The sequence below is a fragment of the Saccopteryx bilineata genome, chromosome 1, assembly GCF_036850765.1.
Source record: "Saccopteryx bilineata isolate mSacBil1 chromosome 1, mSacBil1_pri_phased_curated, whole genome shotgun sequence".
NCBI classification, from domain to species: Eukaryota; Metazoa; Chordata; class Mammalia; order Chiroptera; family Emballonuridae; genus Saccopteryx; species Saccopteryx bilineata.
The window spans coordinates 81,131,211-81,152,299 of record NC_089490.1 but is presented as its reverse complement, the minus strand read 5'-3'; positions in this window follow the sequence as shown (position 1 = coordinate 81,152,299).

The following is a 21,089-nucleotide window of genomic DNA, read 5'->3' as shown; positions in this document are numbered from 1 at the left end:
TTCTTCTGTCCCCAGGTGACAGACAATTGCTTACTGATTCTTGCAGCTGTGACTAAAGCGTCTGTAAACATTCATATCATACATGTAGGTGCTTGCGTGACCAAATGTTTCATTCCTCTTGGATAAACACCTCGTGTGGGGGCTGCGGGAGTGTTTGGTTGTTGTGTATATGACGTTAGAACACATTGCCCCACTGTTGCCCACACTGGGTCTACCATATTGCAATCCTGGCAGCCATGTGTGAGGTTCTAGTTGCGCCATGTGGCTGGCCTCAGCTTTGTTACAAAAGTTGTTTTTACTGAGCTCACCTTGTAGCCATGCCATGGTACCTTATGATTTTCATTCCATTTCCATAATGACCGATAATCTTTTCACGTAGGTATTTGACATCTGTGTATCTTCCTGGGTGAAGTTTCTGTTTAAAGTTTTTGTCCACGTCATCTTTTAAAATTGGGGTGTTTTCTTATTATTGAGTTTCATGACTTCTTTACATATTTTTAACGCAACGTTTCACCAGATAGGTGAATTTTTTTTCTTTTTGCCTTTTTGAGGTAGGCAGGAAGAGAGAGAGAGAGAGATGTGAGCATCAAGCTGTTCATGTATGTGCCCCAGCAGAAGTCAAACGGTTGCAAGGAAAAACAAAATGCGGCCCACTGGGCGCTGACTGCGTTGGTCAAGAGTGTAAGGACGGGTCTCTAGAAGGAGTGTGGGTGTGGCCTGTGGGTGCTGTCTGCCATGAGCAAGGAGGAGGACCCCCTGAGGTGAAGGGTGTGAGGACAGTTCAGAGAGCCTCGGGCACTGACCCCATCTCCCGATCTGATCTGGTCCTTCAGAAGCACGTTTGTTCCCGGGGCCTGTCCCCATCCTATCCGCTCTGACAGATCTCCCCGGGACACGCTTCTCCCTCTGTCTGGTAGCTGGTATCTCTAAGGATATTTTTAGAAGTTGACAATTATATAGACTGGGGGGTGGGGGAGGGTATTCTGCGTCTGAATTCTGTCCTTGGAGTGGGAAGGCTAGGAGAGCCGTCCTTCCCTCCAGCGTCTGGCGGGCTCCCAGGAGAGTCAGAACTTTCTAAACTGTCCTTTCATCGGCTGTAAAAGCAGCAGATCCTAATGAGGTCCCCAGACAGCTCCTCGGTGACAGTGGAGGTGTGCGGGCCTCATCATTCTTCAGGCACCAGGCCTCCTATGGGTTTGACAAGACACATGTTGCTTGGCAGGAGGTTGGCGGCGGTGGCAGGGAGGAAAGGAAGCCATTCGAGGGGGCCTGTTTACTGTTTATAACCTTTGTGTGGGAGATGCCAGCGGTGTAGGAGGGTTGAAAGGTGGTGAGTTGACTGGACTGTCTGAGCTGAAGCAGTGTGGGCTGGAGTCACCCAGAAAGACATAAAGAGTTCTGGGTACAAACAACACACTTTGCTTATGAGGCATTTTAAGCACAGGCGGCCATGGACGTGGTAGGAAGGGCCGACTGAGTCGCCCCCTAGTGTGGCTTTCCTTCTTGGGGGAGACCTGTTCCCACAGGCAACCCACTTGGCACACAAACAAACCACTTGGACAGTCGGGATCCACAAGGCTGCTGTGCAGGTCTCCATTCTGAGTGTGAGGACCCCTGCAGGCCCCCTCCTCCTCCTGGAGGCCCTCCTGGGCTGAAGTCCACAGGCAGCAGGCAGGCACATGGTCTCAGACTGCTAGGCTCCGGCAAACACCAGGTGGTCCGGTCAGCCTGGGCCCTTTTGCATTTGTGAAGGGGGAGCTGGCTGTGCCTCCTCCCTGGGGACATCACCTCTGCATCCTGGGCACCAGGCTCTCTGCCCTGACCAGATAGGGTTTTCGTTAGTATACCCTTTCCCAGCTGGGTAGCAGAGCACCACTAGCTAGGGGTTGGGTTGAAGGGCTTGAACAGCAGAACTTTATTCTCTCCCAGTCTAGAGGCCGAAGTCCAAGGTCAAGGTGTGGGCGGGGCTGGTTCCTTTTGAGGTGGTGAGGAGACCCTTTTACAGGCCTCTCCCAGTGTCTAGGGTTTTGCTGGTGATCATTAGCATTTACTCATCTCTGCCTCTCTCTTCACACGGCTCCTCCCTGTGTGCCTGTCTCTATGTCCAAATCTCCTCTTTTAAATCAAGATGCCAGTCATGTTGGGTCAGCCCCTCCCCCCATCAGTGTGACCTCATCTAAAGTAATCACATCTGCAATGCCCTTGTTTCCAAATGAGGTCCCATCTTAGGTACTGGGGTTAGGCCTCAGTATATGGATTTTGGGGGGAGGGGTGGGCAGGTACAACCCTCCCAGGTGCTCATCACAGACAGCGCCCATATGCCACACCCATACTCATCCTAGAGAATAGAGTCCTTACACTCTTGACCAACCCAGTCACTGCACAGTGTGCCGTGTTTTGTTCTTCCCTGTAACCATTTGACTTCTTCTAAGGGCTGGATGTGTTTTCATGCTTTCCAATCTATGGCCTTTTTTTCTTCCTATTGGAGTTTTCCTTCTTATTACTGACCTTTAGAGCTCTGGAAATAGTAAGAAAAGCAACAGTTTCAACCAGTCCATTCACCTTTACCTTTGTCCACGGTCTTGTCTGTTTCCCTTAGGCAGTTTTTATTGTCATCGGGTCACATGACTGGTCTGTCACTCTAGATTGGCCCATGGAGACGAGCACAGGAGAACTTGTCTTGCCCAGCAATGACAAAAGCATTTTGTCAGCTTTGCAGGTGATAAAAGCAAATACCATCTTACTGACTAAGCTTTTAAACACATTTTAGATCTTAAATGCATCTGGGATCTATTTTAGGGTAAGTGTACGAGAGTGAGAGAGAGAGAGAGAGAGGGAGAGAGAGATCTGTCTCAATAGTTCCCCAAAAGGCTAACTAATTATACTAACTATATTGATTAGGGAAAAACAAAACAAAACTTTGCCCTTTCTCCTTGGAGTTGAAGCATCATCATTGCCATAATTCTCATCCTCACTCACCTTCTCTCTCTCTGTTCTCTGATTTTCTATCCTGATGCCAACACCATGCTCCTCACTATTATAGCTTTGAGGTGGGCTTTACTCTCTAGAGGGAGTGCACTTCGGTGATTATTTAATCTAGGGTGATCCCAGTTCCCTGTCCACCTGAACTCTGCCCTTCTCCCTACATTTGCTGTTTGCAGAAATAAAAACTCACTTTTTAATTTAATTTCCCATGCTCTTCCCTCTGCCCCCCCTCCCCACTGCACAGCAGAGGGGGCACGCTGACCCACTGCCATCTGCCTCTGCCTCTCCTGGGAAACTCTGCCTACACTGGCCCCAGCCCAGTGATGCCCCTCCGTCCTGCCCCCCATAGCGCCTGGTGCTTCCCTGTCAGGCCTGACACGGCTCACCAGTATACACGTGTGTGCATGGGATGCTCTTCATGTGTGCCCCCGACCAGACTCTTAGCTCCATGAGATGGAACCCACCTTCACTACAGCTCACTGATTGTTGACAGAAGGTGAGCATCGCACACCTGTTTTGGAATAAATGAGTGAAGTCTGACATCCTCTGAATGACTCCGGGAGCCCGGCACAGGCTGGCCACGGGCTAGCTTTGGACATTTCTTTGCACGCCACCTTCTCAAAATCTCGTTTCCCAGGTGGTTCTTTGAATTAAGCTGTTCCCTCTGCTTAAAGTCGCTTCCCTGCCCCTCTTCCTGCTTGACACTAATTTATCTTTCCCGGTGAAGACCAGCTGCAGCCTCGTTAATGGATTGTCCATGGAGGTCCATTAAAGTGGCTGTGTTCTCCCTCAGTCTGACTCACCTGGACCATTGGTGGAGGCCTCTGCACGGAACCCCCTCCCACCCAGAAATCCTCTGGGTTGTCTGAGCTGGTTGAACGGGAAAAGGTATAAAATGAACTTCCTTCCAACAAAATAGAGTGGAAAATCTATCCAATCAATTCGAATACCAAGGGGGCCTTTCTAATTCAGAGTCAAAATCACGGCTTCTTGTAGGCCTGTCTGCCGTCAGCTTGAGGCACTGAAGTATTTGCACCTTGGAAAAAAAAAAAAAAACACCCAAAAAACCCAACTTGAATTTGCTCTTATTTGGAATCGATATATGATTTAGTACAAATATATGCTCCAAATCAAATAACTTGATTGGTATTTAATTTTCTGCTCTCTGTTTGTCTTGAACTCTGCTGTCACCAGGTGGGAGCTGCCTGTGGACGGCTGTGCTTTTGGAATAAAGATCGAGGGCCTTCGAGATGGCCGCTGGCACTGCCCGTTTCCCAGCCAGAGAGCCCCAGCCCTCCAGGCTCCTTCCCAACAGTGTCAGGCCCAGCCTCTCCGTTCTCACAATCAGAAAAGCTTGGCTCCCATGCGGGGCAGGATTCGTGGTGCCGCCAGAGTGAGGAAGGTCAGGGAGTGTCACATCCTCTCCCGGCACCACACGGCCTTTCCAGTGTCGCGGGAGCCGGTGTGTGACGTGCAGGACACGCTCTGTCTGAAAAGAAGCCAGCAGGCAGAGACGGTGAGAGAAAGAGGGTGACCGGGAGTGCTGACCTTGTCTTCCCTGTGCGTCCATTCCTCTTGGGGTATGGAGTCACCTGTCCTCACCTATGCACACCTGCCCCTGAGGCCTTTGGGTCTCCACGGGCTTCCTGGCCCTTCAGCTTCTGCCCATCTGCCGAGCCTTGTCTCCCGACCACGGTCACGTCTATTCCCAGCACTGGGCTCAGGCCAAGGCACCCTCACCTCCTGGCAAGGACTGTCGTCACTGCTGGGGGTCTGACATGCAGTCCCCGTATCTGCCCTCCACCTGGGAGTTACAAGGACATTTCCAAAATGAAATCCAGTTAAGCCTCCCTCTGTGAAGGACTGACTGTGTGCGTCCCTCTCAACTCCATATGTTGAAACTCAGCGTCCAGGGTTATGGTGTCAGGAGGTGGGGCCTTCAGAAGGTGACAAGATCATGAAAGTGACATTCTTATCAAAGAGACCCCAGAGAGCTCCCTCAGCCCTTGGGATGGCAGTTAGAGTAAAATAGCTGTCTGCGAACTTGGTGCTCACCTGCTCTGTGGCTGCCTTGATCTCGAACTTCCGAACTTCCCTACTATGAGAGCAAGGGTCTGTTGCCTGTGAGCTGCCTGGTCTGTGGTATTCTTCAGCAGGAGCTCACGTAGACTAAGGCACCCACCCAGTTCAAATGCATTGGGGACTCCTGGGTTACAGAATGTGATCTCCAATATGGCAGGTGGGGTTCGGAGAGCTGGACCTTCCCTTCCCCAGGTCTTTGGACCCCCTTTTCTTTGACTCCCTGAGCCCCAGCTCCCCATGACAGGAGCCTCTGGGACCTGCTGACTAGTATGGGAGGAAGAGGGGAGGGAAGGAAGGAGTGAGGGAGGGAGGGAGAAGGGAAGGAACGTGGGCGGGAGAAAGTTGATCAAAGCGCTGCTTAAAAATAGAGAGCAACTCTTGAATTAGTAAGACCGCTTTTCAAGGAAGAGGGTGTGGTGAGACGAGAAGCCATTTGTCGCTGGTCGCATGGTAAATTGGTGCAATTTGCTTCGAAATGATTTGGCAGCAAGGAACAAAGCGGTAGAGATGTCGCACCCTCTGGAAATAATCTAAATGTGGAAACAGTTTTTTTGTTTTTTGTTTTTTTTCTAGGGAAGAAAGATGCTCATAAGAACATTATTAATATAGCAGGGAAGTCTGGCTTCAGACGGGTCCAGGTTTGACTGTAGAGAACGATGGGCCTGTGATCTTTTGGGTAACAAACAAACAAATAAAACCACTGTGACCTCCTATGTGTATGAAATACTTGACAGTTTAACATGTTTTTCATCTAAGTTTCTTACACTTGTGGGATACTGGAAGGATTTTGGCACAGTCTACTTTCCATGAACAACCGGAGGAAGAATGCCTACTGGATCCTGGCACAGCGAAGCCTCCGTGGCTCCTCACCAGCCGCGTCTGGCTGGTCCCGCTGCTCGGTGCTGCCCCAGGACTCTGAGCTCTGTTCACACCTGCCGGCCCGGCGCGCTCACCTGGGCCCTGGTCTGTATCAGCACCGCGGGCTTCGAGCCAGCCACACAGCCGTGGCCCCGCTTTCTGTGCCTGTGAGCCCTCAGCATGACCGGCCCTTCTCCTGTGCGTCGGTCAGCTCCACCGTGACCTCCTTCCTCCTCCGGGGCCTACTCTGACCGCATGGCCGACTTCATCCCTGTCCACCTGTCCCTGCAGGACCTCCTGTTTTATTGATACTTTAAGGCATCGCCTGCACTGGAAGTCATCTTCGGCGCTGGCTCTAAGCTCCTCCCACAGAACCTGACGTGGCCGATCCCTGCGCTTTGACTTTGATCACATTGAGGCATGAAGGAAGGATGCTGCCCATCGTGGCTCCTTCTGCATCCTACCGGGATTGCCGCCCCGGCGTCTGCCATTCACACCTTTACTCATCCTGCCGAAGTTTATGGAACAGCTGACTGTGCCCGCACGGGGCTGGGATGTGCCCGCTGTTGGGGTGCACTCATGAAGCTCACTGCTGTTTTTGGAGACGTTGCCTGGCACCTCCTGGGCTTGCCAGGGCTGATGAAAGGCGCAGACCAGGGCCAGGGTGGCTGGTCCCCCCCCCCCCAGGTGCTCCATTTTTGTCCAGCCAGCTCTTCCGCCGTGTGCTTTAATACTATTAGAAGCAAATCAAAATTAATGAGATTACCTCCCTTGAAATGTTATGTATAATTAACCTCAAATTAAGGACAATATGTGTTTGCATTTGGCAATCGGCTACGCCTCACAATGGCAGGGACTCACAGGCACAGAAGGGTTACCTGTGCGGACCTGCTGTCGGACTCGCTCAGAGCCCCTTCATGGTGTGGGACTTTGTGGACCCACTGGTGGTGTCCTTACCAAGGCTAGGGGGTCCTGGGCCATGGTGCACCCTCCTTGCTGTGGGGGGCACAAGTCCCATCCCTGTGAGTTGTGGGAGTGGATGACAGCTGTCTTCAGGGGGAAGGGAGGGCTCCATCAAGGAAGAGAATGGAGAAATTTCCTGGGAGGAATTTGTCACAGTGACCGTCAGCCCAGTCCCTCTTTATGGCTCCAGTCCTGACCGTGATCTAGGGCTCTAGGGGGTCCTCATCCCCTACCTCCTGCCATCCTAGGGACCCTGGCTTCCTGGCTGTGCAGGATGGAGGCACCTGGGTGTCTGGCAGGGATGTGGGCCAGCACCTGAGCCCTTCCATTAAGACAAAGCAGTTTACAGCTAGCCCGCATGCTGTGTAAGACCCCACATTTACACCGCTCATGGTCAGCGGGTAAAGTGACTTTCAGATTCCACATTAACTGCTTGTCTGTCTGTCTTTCTTTCTCTCTCTCTTTCTTTCTCGTTCTTTTTTTTCCTAGGTCTTTGTATGACTGCACCCAATTATCTGGTGCACACATGGGGTGTGTTCACTCATGGCTATTTAGAACAGTGCTTCTGTGAACACTGGATCCACATAGACGCACATCATGTCTCCTGAGCGCATTCACTGGCTTGGTTGCTGAAGGTGTGTTTAACCGTGTGAGGGATGCTGGAGTGTTCCTATTGTCATCACCCTGATCCCTGCCAGTGGTTTCCAGTATCCTCATCAACCAGCTACAGTTCTCCATTAGAGAACAGAGAAACGGACAGTGGGTCCACCTGGGACACGAGAAGCATGGAGAACCCCAATGAGAGTGACACCTCCTCATGTTTGGTTAGTGACAGAGGTTTTACAAGCTCTCTGACATCACGTTCTTCTGTTCTTATGAGAGCCCTTATGAGCCTTAGGGTCACTTTTGTCTATTTCACGCTTGATGACATAGAGGCACAGAGAATAAGATTCTTTTCCCAGAGTTGTGCCACCACACGGGGGCAGAGCCCAGGATCTCCACTGCGGCTGTGGCTCTGGGGCCTCCTGCAATCTGGAGGACACTGATGGGCAGCCTCTATTCTGTGGGTTCAGCCTCCCCTGCAGACCAGCCCCTTCACCTCCAGGGGCCGCTCTTCAGTGTAACTATCAGATGCCCTGCTGGCTCCTTCCAGCCGGTATCCGCTGAACACCACGCACGATGCAAATCCTGGGTGTCCTGAGAGAGGCCTCCATCCCTCCCACCCTCACCACCCTCCTGGAGAGAGCCCAGGCAGGTCTGTTTCTATCCTCTGTGTCTCCAGCCCTGTCTCCACTCTCCTCCCCACACCAGGAGCCTCCAAGCTTTCTCACGGGGACAGCTGTGCTGAACCAATACCAACCCAGCCTGGCAGGACACCCATGTCCTGGAGCCTTCATGTCAGGGATTAGGATAATGTCCCCTAGTTTCACATCACCTTGAAACCTCAGAGTGTAACTTTATTGGGAAGTAGTGTCTTGGCATTATGAATGTAATTAATGATTGAGCTGAGGTCCTTCTGGATGAGGGTGGGCCCTAAATCCCATGAAAGTGTCCTTAAAAAGACAGAAACAGAGACTGGACTACTACTGTCATGAGTCCAAGGACGCCTGGGACCACCAGACAGGAAGGACTCTCCCAGGAGTCTCAAGAAGGAACTTGGTACCTTGCTACAGACTTCTGGCCAGAGACAGAGAAAGAATAACTTCCCATGTTTGCAAACCCCCAGTTTGCGGTGCTTTGTATGTACGGCCACCGCCGAAGCTAACAGCTCGGGCTCTGCAGGCTGCCAGGCTCACGTCTTTTCCATCTCCAGTGGACCGTGGCTGGTTGACAGCCTCATCTGCCCAGAAGGCTTCCTGTCTCCTCAGGTATAGTCAGCTCCGGGGGCTCCTCCCCTTGTTCCCTCACCTCTTGTTCTAGCTGTTTCTGTATGGTGAGGTGTTTATCTCTCCATGGTTCCTGCCCCCTTTCTGTTGGATCCTGGGGGGGGTCTCTATCTACACAGTGTTTATCTCCCAAACTCAGTCCCGTGCCTCGTACGCAGAAATCCATCACTGGATGGTTGGATGGGTCCATGTGGCCTGTTTGGAAGAGGCAGATGGCCCAGCTCATTAGGAGCACGCCATCTGCCTATCAGCCTGTGTACATGTCCAGACTTCGCTGATTTGGACAAACCCATGCATTTTAGGTTGGCAAACGCTCGCTGAGCCCCACAGTTGCTACGCACAGTGCCGGGGATGGGGGGTCAGAGATAATTCCTGTTCTGGGAGGGGGGCGCGTACTGCAGCAGGTTGTGCTGACCTTTTGTTTCTTATTTCAGAATTAGTTTGTGTTTGTGGAGGAACATTTGGCATGATAGGTGAAGAAGAAGCAAAGAGAGCTTGTTCATAACCCCCTGCCTGGAAGCAACGGTTTTGTGGACACAGGTCCCGATGTGTGTTCACACCTTTCATGACAGGTAACCCAGACCTCACCGTTGTTCGCATCCATTCCTTCAGCGCCTGGCTGCCTGCCTGCATTTGTTTCATCTACTCAGTCTCCCGTGGTAAGACATGTCAGCTCATCCAGTTTTAAAACTATTATCCTTATTTGGAAATTGAAATTGGCTTTAAACTGTTAAATTGCTTCCTGTCACAGACGAAATACCCATAGTGCAGGCAGGCAAGAATAAAATAAATAAGTCACCTTTCCCTTCACCTCTGGTCTTAGGAAGTAACAACCGCTCATCTCTTTCCAGGACATCCTGTGGGTTCACAAGATGTGTATCTGTATCTACGTATTACTTAATCAGTGTAATTCAAGAAATTCAAGATTTATAGGGCATAGCTAACTCTATCCACTCATTCATCTACCTACATATTTTTATCTATCATTTGTCTATCTGTATTTGTATTCACATCTATCACCTATCCATCTATCTATCTATTTTTCCATCCATCCATCCATCCATCCATCCATCCATCCATCCATCCATCCATCTATCACCATCATCTTTTTACAGAAAAAGCATCATTTTGTAGACTTCTTCTTTGTTCACTGCATGTCCTGTGACTCATACGCTCTTCCACATGAGCACATTATTTTCTATGTTCTGTATTATGGAAATTTCCAAGCATTTGTAAAACTGAAAGGTGTGTTACCATGACCCTCCATGGCACCATCATCCGGCTTTGACTGTCACCTCCTCTGCACCCTGACAGGATCGCGGGGCGGGGAGTCAGGCACCAGACCCTTTCCTTCATGAGCACTCAAGTATCTGTCTTTGGAAGATTCAGTGCTATCATTACATCTGAAACATTTGACAATATTTCCTAAAGATGATCAAACAACCACTGTTCCAGTTTCTCTGTTTGCATTATTATTTTCAATTTATCATTTCTTTGCCTCATGAGCTGTGCCAGGTTCACACAGAACATTTGCTGGGATATCTCTTAATTTCTTCTAATCTAGCTGTTTTCCTCTCACTTTTTTTCCCCTATGACATTTTATCTATTGCTTGTCCTGGAAATTTTCGTATATTCTGAATTTTGCTGAATTCTTTCCGATGGTGTAGATCACGTTTTTTGTTTGTTTGGGTGTTTTTGGACGTGGTGAGCTTTCTCTGAAATATTTGAATGTTCATTGTAGATTGCTGCTCCCACTCTTCAAATGCACTGGTGAGTCTTTCTTGAAAATGACCGCCTTCCCTCTCATGACCACGGTTATCAGGCAGAGAGGCAGACTGAAGCATAACGCTCATCCTTCTACAAATACCCGCTTCTCACCGAAAATCCTTGTCTTTATAGCACAAAATGACCCCATCTTATTAGGTGAAGATCACTGTAATTAGCCCATTACATTGGAATGATTGCTTTTAAAGATTTGAAATCAATTGGATTTTCATAGTGGGATTTCTGAGAGCCCTTGCACTCTGGGGAGATTATGTATTTTAGGGTCAGCTTGGTCAAACATCGCTGAGTAAGTTTAAGTTTTAGCTCCGCCTCTGAATTAGCTTAAATATTGAATCAGGAGAGTCCAAAAGTTGTAATTTACACTTTTAGGGCAATTAATTTTATTAAAGATCCTACTAATCTCATCTTCAGAATGACCCATGAGAGGGGCACAAGAGTGGCCATGTGTGCCATGTGCGGGACACACCTGAGCCCAGAGAAGTGGAGTCGGGCAGAGACAGAGCCGAGTGAGCAGCACACAGAATTGGTTCCTGATAAAGGTAAGTACTGTTTCAAACAATGGTTTATTATGATTTAGTAGGCATAGAATTGCTTAGCATATGGTCAATAGAAGTTATTTGCTGCTTTCATAAGCCATTTTTCATATCATTAATTTTTGGTATATGTTTCATTAATTTTCAGGGTAATCCATATTTCCCTTTCCTGTGAAATATATCACTGCAGACTTAGATGTCTTCTCAAAGCAGCCAGGGAAGACCATGCCATCTACTGCTTTTGGTGTGACTAAGTTGTCCTGCAATTGCGACACATAAAAATTCGCCAAACTAGAATAGTGCCCAATCTATTATCCATCCATCCATCCATCCATCCATCCATCCATCCATCCATCCATCCATCCATCCATCCATCCTTCCATCTATCCATCCTTCCATCTATCCATCCACTCTATCTATCCATCCATCCGTCCATCCATTCATCTGTCCATCCATCTGTCCATACCATCCATCCATCCATCCATCCATCTCTCTGTCCATTTGTCTGTCCATCTATCCATCCATCCATCCATCCATCCATCCATCCATCCATCCATCCATCCATCCATCCATCCATCCATCCATCCATCCACTCTATCCATCCGTCCATCCATCCATCCATCCATCCATCCATCCATCCATCCATCCATCCATTCATCTGTCCCTCCATCTGTCCATGCCATCCATCCATCCATCCATCCATCTATCCATTCATCCATCCATCCATCCATTTGTCTGTCCATTCATCTGTCCATCCTATCCATCCATCCATCCATCCATCCATCCATCTGTCTGTCCATCTGTCCATCCGTCCATCCATCCATCCATCCATCTACTCCATCCATTCATCCATTCATCTACCATCCATCCATCCATCCATCCATCCATCCATCCATCCACCCACCCACCCACCCACCCACCCACCCATCCATTCATCCATCCATCCATATTCATCTATTCATCCATCTATTCATTCATCCATTTACCTATTCATTCATCCATTTACCTATCCATTCATCCATCATCCATTCACCCATCCATTTATCCATCCACTCCATCCATCCACTTGCAGTTCCCACCCCTGGTAAGTTTATGGTCACGAAGGAGACAGAAATCAATAGCAATTCACCCTAAGTGCTATAGCAAAGGTTGGTCCAAAGGGTTTTGGGAACCAGTGGAGGGAGTACCAGAGGAACTGGCTCAATTGCCTCTTTGTTTTCTTTGTGGGAAATGGGTCATTAGTCTTGGCAGGGAGCAGAGACATAAAAGTTCCACCAAGCAGAGTTCCTTCTGCTCTGGAATTAGAAATTAGAGTGGAAGTGAAGGTCACCAGGGGCTGAATGTGACGGCAGCTGATGGGAAGTGTGAAGAGGCGTTGACTAAAGGGAAGTGGAAGGGTATGATCGGGTCAAGGCCACAGCTGGAATTTGCTGTATAGCTCAGTAGTGGGTCAGATGTCCTCTGCCCTCTGCCCCAGCTGCCCCTCCTTCCATTGCTTCTATTTCTCATTTAATGTTGTAACCACCTGATGGATGGGATTTGACCCTCTTTTGGTCAAATCCCCATGTTGCACACGAGTCCAATCATATCATACCCTCCATTTGGGGCTATCAGCATGTCCTCTAGAATCTAAGGCTGGAGCTCTGACCCTGCTCCACACATGAGCAGAGTGTGACCTGGTTCTCTCCTGTCATCTTCTACCACTTTGCCTGGTAATGCCCTTAGCTTTTGCTACCTTGGCCACCTGGGCTTCCCTCATGTGCCATTTGCTTCACACACCTGTGCATTCATTAGTCATTCAACAAATATGTATGCAGCACCTCCTGGGTGCGGGCAGTGTCCAGGCACGAAGGACACTGCAGTGAATGAGAAGACAAATCCTGCCTCTAATTAGCTTGCATTCAGGTGGTGGTGCTTGGGGGTGTTAGATTATTCACAAGAAGGACAGGTAGATTATAAAGAGTTTGTTGGACAACGAGTTCTATGGAGAAAGTGAAGCATCTGGGTGAGGCAGTTCTGGGATGTGAGAGATGGCAGTTTCAAAGAAGGGTCACAAAAGACCATGTTTAGGGATGGCACTGGTCATAGACTTGAAGGAGAGACTGAGGGGAAGGAGACATGGAATGTCTGGGGAAGGGGTTTCTGGGTGTGGAGTGTCTGGGGAGGGAGGTTCCGGGTGTGGAGTGTCTGGGGAGGGAGGTTCCGGGTGTGGAGTGTCTGGGGAGGGAGGTTCCGGGTGTGGAGTGTCTGGGGAGGGAGGTTCTGGGTGTGGAGTGTCTGGGGAGGGAGGTTCTGGGTGTGGAGTGTCTGGGGAGGGAGGTTCTGGGTGTGGAGTGTCTGGGGAGGGAGGTTCTGGGTGTGGAGTGTCTGGGGAGGGAGGTTCTGGGTGTGGAGTGTCTGGGGACGGAGGTTCTGGGTGTGGAGTGTCTGGGGAGGGAGGTTCTGGGTGTGGAGTGTCTGGGGAGGGAGGTTCTGGGTGTGGAGTGTCTGGGGATGGGGGTTCTAGGTACATAGTGTCTGGGGTGGGAGTTCTAGGTACAGAGTGTCTGGGGTGGGAGTTCTAGGTATGGAGTGTCCGGGGAGGGTGTTCCGGGTGTGGAGTGTCTGCAGAGGGGATTCCAGGTGTGGAGTGTCTGGGGATGGGGGTTCTAGGCACAGAATGTCTGGGGAGGGAGGTTCTGGGTATGGAGTGTCCAGGGAGGGTGTTCCAGGTGTGGAGTGTCTGGGGATGGGGGTTCTAGGCACAGAGTGTCTGGGGAGGGAGGTTCTGGGTGTGGAGTGTTTGGGGAGGGAGGTTCTGGGTGTGAAGTGTCTGGGGAGGGAGGTTCTGGGTGTGGAGTGTCTGGGGATGGGGGTTCTAGGTACGGAGTGTCTGGAGTGGGAGTTCTAGGTACATAGTGTCTGGGGTGGGAGTTCTAGGTATGGAGTGTCCGGGGAGGGTGTTCCGGGTGTGGAGTGTCTGCAGAGGGGATTCCAGGTGTGGAGTGTCTGGGGATGGGGGTTCTAGGCACAGAGTGTCTGGGGAGGGAGGTTCTGGGTATGGAGTGTCCAGGGAGGGTGTTCCAGGTGTGGAGTGTCTGGGGATGGGGGTTCTAGGCACAGAGTGTCTGGGGAGGGAGGTTCTGGGTGTGGAGTGTTTGGGGAGGGAGGTTCTGGGTGTGGAGTGTCTGGGGAGGGAGGTTCTGGGTGTGGAGTGTCTGGGGATGGGGGTTCTAGGTACATAGTGTCTGGGGTGGGAGTTCTAGGTACAGAGTGTCTGGGGTGGGAGTTCTAGGTACAGAGTGTCTGGGGTGGGAGTTCTAGGTATGGAGTGTCCGGGGAGGGTGTTCCGGGTGTGGAGTGTCTGCAGAGGGGATTCCAGGTGTGGAGTGTCTGGGGATGGGGGTTCTAGGCACAGAGTGTCTGGGGAGGGAGGTTCTGGGTATGGAGTGTCCGGGGAGGGTGTTCCAGGTGTGGAGTGTCTGGGGATGGGGGTTCTAGGCACAGAGTGTCTGGGGATGGGAGTTCTAGGTATGGAGTGTCCGGGGAGGGTATTCCAGGTGTGGAGTGTCTGGGGATGGGGGTTCTAGGCACAGAGTGTCTGGGGATGGGAGTTCTAGAAGCAACCGTAAGGAGCATCTAAGAAGGAAGATTTCAGGTGCAGAGTGTCTGGAAGGAGGGTTCCAGGAGTGAAGAGCAACACCTGCTGGGACCCCAAGGAGGGCAGATTTCTGGCCAAGAGCAGGTGAGGAGACAGGTAAAGGGCAGGCCTAAGGTCAGGGCGGGAGAGAGGAGTAGACTGCGGAGGCCCACAGGTCAATGTGAGGACCGCTCTCCCCATGTGAGAAGCTCTGAGTGAGGGTGGCTTTGGCATCGCTGCTGAAAACAGACTGCAGGAGGAGGTAAGGGGAGTTGGGGAGACCAGCTGGAGGCATCACAGAAATCACGAAGGGGCCAGGAGCTCCGGGTCTTCCCCTCTGTCAGAAGTTGGAGCCACGGAGTTTGCACATGGGCTGCCTTGTCAAGACATCTGTTCTGAAAAACAGGGATGATGAGGCTGTTTCCTCAGACAGAGAAGAGCCTTGTCCTGGGGTCAGCGGGCTGAGACTCGGGGCCAGGTCTGTAGATGTCCAGTGGACATCTCCAGGAGTGGGAAGTAGGGAGTGGATAGGTGAGGCTTAAGTTCACAGGAGGGACAATGGGATGTTGGCAATACTTGGCAGTGCTCACAGCCATGGCTGGAGAGACTATGGAGGAAGCCAGTGTGGACAGAAAAAAAGGGTCCAGGCCAAGTGTGGGGTTATCTAGCATCTCAGTGGAAGCAGGGGAAGGAGAGAAGACTATCTAGGAGCAGACTGGCTGGTGAGGAGTGAGAAAGCAAGAGAGAGCAAAGGAACCAAGTGTGGACATTGCAGGGCCGATTGTGTGACCAGCTGTTCCAGCGCTGCGGAGAGTTGATCACTGATTGGCAATGTGGAGGTCATGGGTCCCCCGGACAGGAGCTGTTTGGGGCAATAGCTGATTGGAGTGGTTCAGGAGAGAGCAGCCATGAAGGGTTGGAGAAGGCAGTGCAGACAGCCCACTATATGGGTGGGCTTTTTGTTCTGTCCATCAAGATGTGTCCGCTCATGTGCCTGGTTGGTGAGGGTGCTGTTGACCTGTCCTCTCCCTCCAGAGCTTACCTGCATCCCTGAAGCACGCACTGTACTGTGTTTTCAGTGGGAGATGGTCATCACTTCCCTCCAAGGCTGGCGAGCTGCCTGGGGATGGGCTTCTCCTTTCTTGTGAGTTCCAGGGTCTGGTCCTGCCCGTGGGCCCTGGTACACGCCGACCTGTGTCTGTGGCACACAGGCAGGCATGATGCCTGCAGGCGGAGCGCAGGATTGGTCCCGGTTTCTGGCTTGGAGGGTGGTAAGTGGGGCCGGGCTGGGGTGGATGTGTTCGTGCACACGTCCTGCGCATGTGGGGAACCGCAGGGGCCTGTCAGGGGCTGATCACATGAGAAAGTGAGTGTGCCGGGCTGGACTGTGCCATGAGGGTGGAGCACGAGGGATGTAAAAGTCCAGGAATGCGGCCCTGGCCGGTTGGCTCAGCGGTAGAGCATCGGCCTAGCGTGCGGAGGACCCGGGTTCGATTCCCGGCCGGGGCACACAGGAGAAGCGCCCATTTGCTTCTCCACCCCTCCGCCGTGCTTTCCTCTCTGTCTCTCTCTTCCCCTCCTGCAGCCAAAGCTCCATTGGAGCAAAGATGGCCCGGGCGCTGGGGATGGCTCTGTGGCCTCTGCCTCAGGCGCTAGAGTGGCTCTGGTCACAACATGGCGACGCCCAGGATGGGCAGAGCATCGCCTCCTGGTGGGCAGAGCCTCGACCCTGGTGGGCGTGCCGGGTGGATCCCGGTCGGGCGCATGCGGAAGTCTGTCTGACTGTCTCTCCCTGTTTCCAGCTTCAGAAAAATGAAAAAAAAAAAAAAAAAAGTCCAGGAATGCTAGATCCACCCAGAGCAAGGGGCTCTGGGAGAGTGGATGATGTATTTGAGAGACAAATGTCTCTTTATCAAAATTTTTCCCGAGGCCAGTTCTGGCTTCTGTCTTGGCCCATGTGTGGGGTGTTGGTGGGGAACACCATGAATCTGGGGGGCCTGCCTTGCATCCACAAGACTGCTGGCGGCATGCTCAGGCACTGAGGGCGAACAGACTGTTTACCATGGTTTATTTGACAGATGTGACTAAGTTTTCAATAAGTTATCTTTCCAATTACCCTGTCAAAATAATCATGACACAGGATAATGAGGAAAACGGTTTTGGAAGGTAGGGTGTTTGCACGGAACAGCTGCAACGGCCTCTGGCGTGTCACGAGCTGATGGGGCGACCGCTCCAGCAGGGAAGCGTGTGGCTCTGGTACGGGGGTGACTGCAGCGTGCACCCACCCGCCTACACCTTCTCCTCTGCCTGGACACCTGGGAGCACAGCCACGCTGGCTGTGGTCTGCCGCTGAGACGCCCGTGCCCGGAGAGTGTGGGAACAAGCATGCAGCCCAGGCTGCCCAGCTGGCATCGTCAGCGGGGACAGATGTTGCTGGGCGCTCTGTGCAAAACGGGTCAAGACAGGAAGAAAGTGTGTCTATGTCGGTGAGCTTGATGGCCGTGGGGTGGGGTTGGGGTCCTCAACCTGGAGCCAGACAATTAATTCAAATCTTCTGGCACTTTCAGATCATGACCCTTCCCCTAACTCTGGGTTGGGTCCGGGGATAAGAAGGAAATAGGAATTACTGTGATGAGCATGAAATTTGAACTCAAGAGAAAGCCGTTCTCATCTTCATTCTGTATCAGACCGTGCCATCCCATCAGCGAGTTGAGCTCCCTAATCTGTGAACTGGGGAGAATATCACCAGCCCCCTCGCCCAGTCTGTTGACCCATGAGAAAGCGAGGATCCTGCCACAGTCTTCCTGCTCTGGGGCTCAGTTCTATCTCCTCGGCTCTGCTCCAGGAGCCGATCCCAAACCCTCGTGTTGGAAGGCAGGATACCTTTTTAGAGTTAATGTTCAGAAAGAATGTGACGAACCAGGGTTGTCCAGTGTTTCAGCTGCAGAAATGACGTCTCCATTTGCAAAGGGCCTTCTGTCTCTGTCCACCCCCTGTCTCTGTCCACCCCCTGTCTCTGTCTACCCCCTGTCTCTGTCCACCCACTGTCTCTGTCCACCCCCTGTCTCTGTCCACCCCCTGTCTCTGTCCACCCCTGTCTCTGTCCACCCCCTGTCTCTGTCTACCCCCTGTCTCTGTCCACCCACTGTCTCTGTCCACCCCCTGTCCCTGTCCACCCCCTGTCTCTGTCCACCCCCTGTCTCTGTCCACCCACTGTCTCTGTCCACCCACTGTCTCTGTCCACCCCCTCAGAATACCGCCAGCCAAGAGGGAGAACAGGTAAGCCTCTGTGGATTGAGGAGAGGTCTCCTTACCAAGTGCACCCAGCTCTCGGCCCTGGTCTGGGACCAGGAATACTCATTTGCTTGTCCTGTGGGACCAAAGTGGGCATCTTCCTCTGTGAAGCCATGCTAGGCCCTGATCAGAGTGACTGTGTAGTCCTCTGAAACTGTGCCGGGCCGCAGTCCACGTATCCATCCTTCACCCCAGGCCCCGCTCCCCAGGGCTGTGACTTCAGTGTGGCATGTGTATTTTTGTCCCTGGGAACCCCCTCGGCACCCGTGGGGTCTGGCAGTTCATGGAGCTGAACTGTATCTTCTGTTGCTTTGAACATGTGGACTATGGCCGGGACCCGGCAGGCTTGGGCCAACACAGATGACATGTGCCAGATCAGAGATGTTTTTAATGCAAAATCATGGGAGTTATCCATAACTTTGATGAGGATGACATCTTCCATCCAATGCTCGTCATAAAAATAATTAACGTGACAGAAACCACATCAAGACATCACTTCGCCCACCACGAAGCGCCATCGCCCGGGGTAAGCATTCGACAGCTGTCTGATACCACGCAGCCACCGCCAGCTGGTTTCGTGGGAAACAAGAAACTGCGAGGTGGCGCGGAGCGCTGGGTCGAGAGTGGGAAGGTTCCGGAAAGCCCAGGTGGGGGCTCGGCACAGGTGGGGCCCTGGAACGGCAGTGCTGGACGGGCCCTCCCGGTTCGGGTGTGTTCATTTATCGGGCCAGGAAGCATCACTGGAGAGAGATCGGAGATCGCCTGCTGAGAGTTGGGAGGTAGTTGCTTTCAGTGTGAGTATGTGTGTGGGGTACATGGGTGTGTATGTGCATGTGTGCATGCATGTTGTGCACACGTATGTGTGTGTATACACGCACACACACGTGTAGTGATGATGCGTGAGGTAGAAAATGAACCAGTCAGTCATTGATGCTTTTCAGCGAAATGACCTACAGCCCCTTGGAGGGTCCCCTGTCCTGAGCTCCAATCCGAAGCTGTTGTAAGCACACCAGGCTGCCTGTTAGTTGAGAATGGCCCAACAGAAGTGCCTATTGTACACAACTTTCCCCTTAGACAGTTCGTGGCCAGAGGGCACTGTGCTGCGCCTCTCGGTCTCCCTGGAGGGAGGCTCCAGTTCAACCAGCCTTCCTGTTAGTGGAAGGAGTTCTCACTCATGATCTGGGGTGGGCAGCAGGGGCCCCCAGACCATTGGTGTCCCTTCACTGCTAGCTCCAGCTTTTCTTACTGTATCCAATGTGGCTTCTGTGAGGACAGCTGCTACCTATGGGCTAGCCTGTCCCTATGGCCACAGGTGGCTGGAGGTGTGGCTTGAGTGGCTGACAGAGGGTAAGCAGTGGTGCAGACGAGGCTGCTAGGAAGCTCCATCTATCACCCGTGGGCTCATGAAGGTCACCAGATCATCAGTGGCTCTGGGTGGAGGAAGGCATGGGATCCTGGAGATGACAGAGGCTGTCTGTGACACCCCCTCCCCCCCGCGGTGCCCTTTCTCTTCAGAATGCAGACATGCAGGCGGCAGGTGGGCATTTTTCTGAGGACTTAGCGCAGACCCCGGGAGCGGGGAGCTAGCGCCTCTTCCTGTCCGGCTCGGGGGAGGGGGCACAGACCTTGGAGCTGGAAAGGCTGTAGGGTACCAGGTGACAGTAGGCACTGTTTACCAGGGGCAGGGAGGCTGGGGCAAGTCCCTGGATTCGTGAACAAGTGGGAGAGCTTCCTTGGGGTCACACATCATCACACTCAAGCTCAGGTCTCTGGTCCCTCTGTCCTTTCCCGTGTTTGGTAAACCATTTCCAGGAACAGGACTGACTCTTTCTCCAGACAGCTGGCTTCCCTGGGCACAGCTCTGACTGTAAGGCACAGGTCCCCAGTGATGACCTGAGCTGTCACCGGGAATGCCACCACTCACGCACTCAAACCCTCTCTCTGCGGCTACACCTGCTGGCCTGTCCTCTCTTCCTCCCCTCTTCCCTCTTCTGTTAATGCTCGTGGCTCCCAGGCCCATCCAATATGTCAACACGACACTCCTGGTGGACACAGAGCCAGGGGACGGGGCCCTGCCTTTTTGGGTGGGCAACCAGGATAATATCACTACTATGTGTGTTAACTAAAGTATCATTGCTTTGTTTATCATGGCCACTTATATCACTGCTCGTTTTTAATTTGGCAGTTATAAGTGTGTGCTTTGTGTTGACCCCAGCCCATGCTTTGATTCTCCAATTGACATTTACCCCAGTTTATTATGAAGGCTCTGATTCAGGAGCAGCCAAATGCAGGTGAGGCTGAGGGCAAGGTGCGGGCAGTGGGCATCTCTGGGCATGCCACCCTCCCAGCACCTCACTGTCCACCAGCCCAGGGGCTCATAATCAAGTTCCATGTTCCATGAGTTTCTGTAGAGCTCAGTCTGCAGCCCCCTCCCCTCCCTAGTGGTTGCTGTGAGGTGGGAGGGGGGCTGAAAAGTCCAACCTTCCCATCACCTGATCTTCCTGGTGACTGGTCCCACCCTGAAGCTACCTGGGGACCCCACCTGAGTCACTTTATTAGAGAAATTCAGTTAGCTCCAGAAAGGCTCCTTATGAATAACGAAAGACCACCCTGTCACTCAGGAGACTCAAAGGGTCCGGGGAGCCTTGTGCCAGGAACCAGGGATAAAAACCAAAAGTATTTTTAATACGTTGCTGGAGGACATTTCTCAGATGCTACTGTGAGAAACAGTCTGCTTGTAAAATGAGGTGTCCTACATGCATCGGAAAGCTTCTCCATAAAAAGGGAAGATGTATTTGGACGTGTCCCCTCCACCCCCTTCCAGGAACTCACATTTCAGCTCCTGAGTCAACACCGACCCGACAGTCTCTTCCACCCCCACTCCCCCGTGATCCCGACGCCAAATGGTCCCATTAGTCAACGAGTCCCAAGAAATCAATACAGAGGATGCTTGGGGAGCTCTTTGGGCCGGTGCCCACCCTCTCCTCCCTTCCCCGGATGACGAGTAGCCGTCAGGGGATATTGACCCTCAAACAAGTCACGTTGATAGAGCACAAACCATTTGCCCAAGCCGTTAAAAAAAAA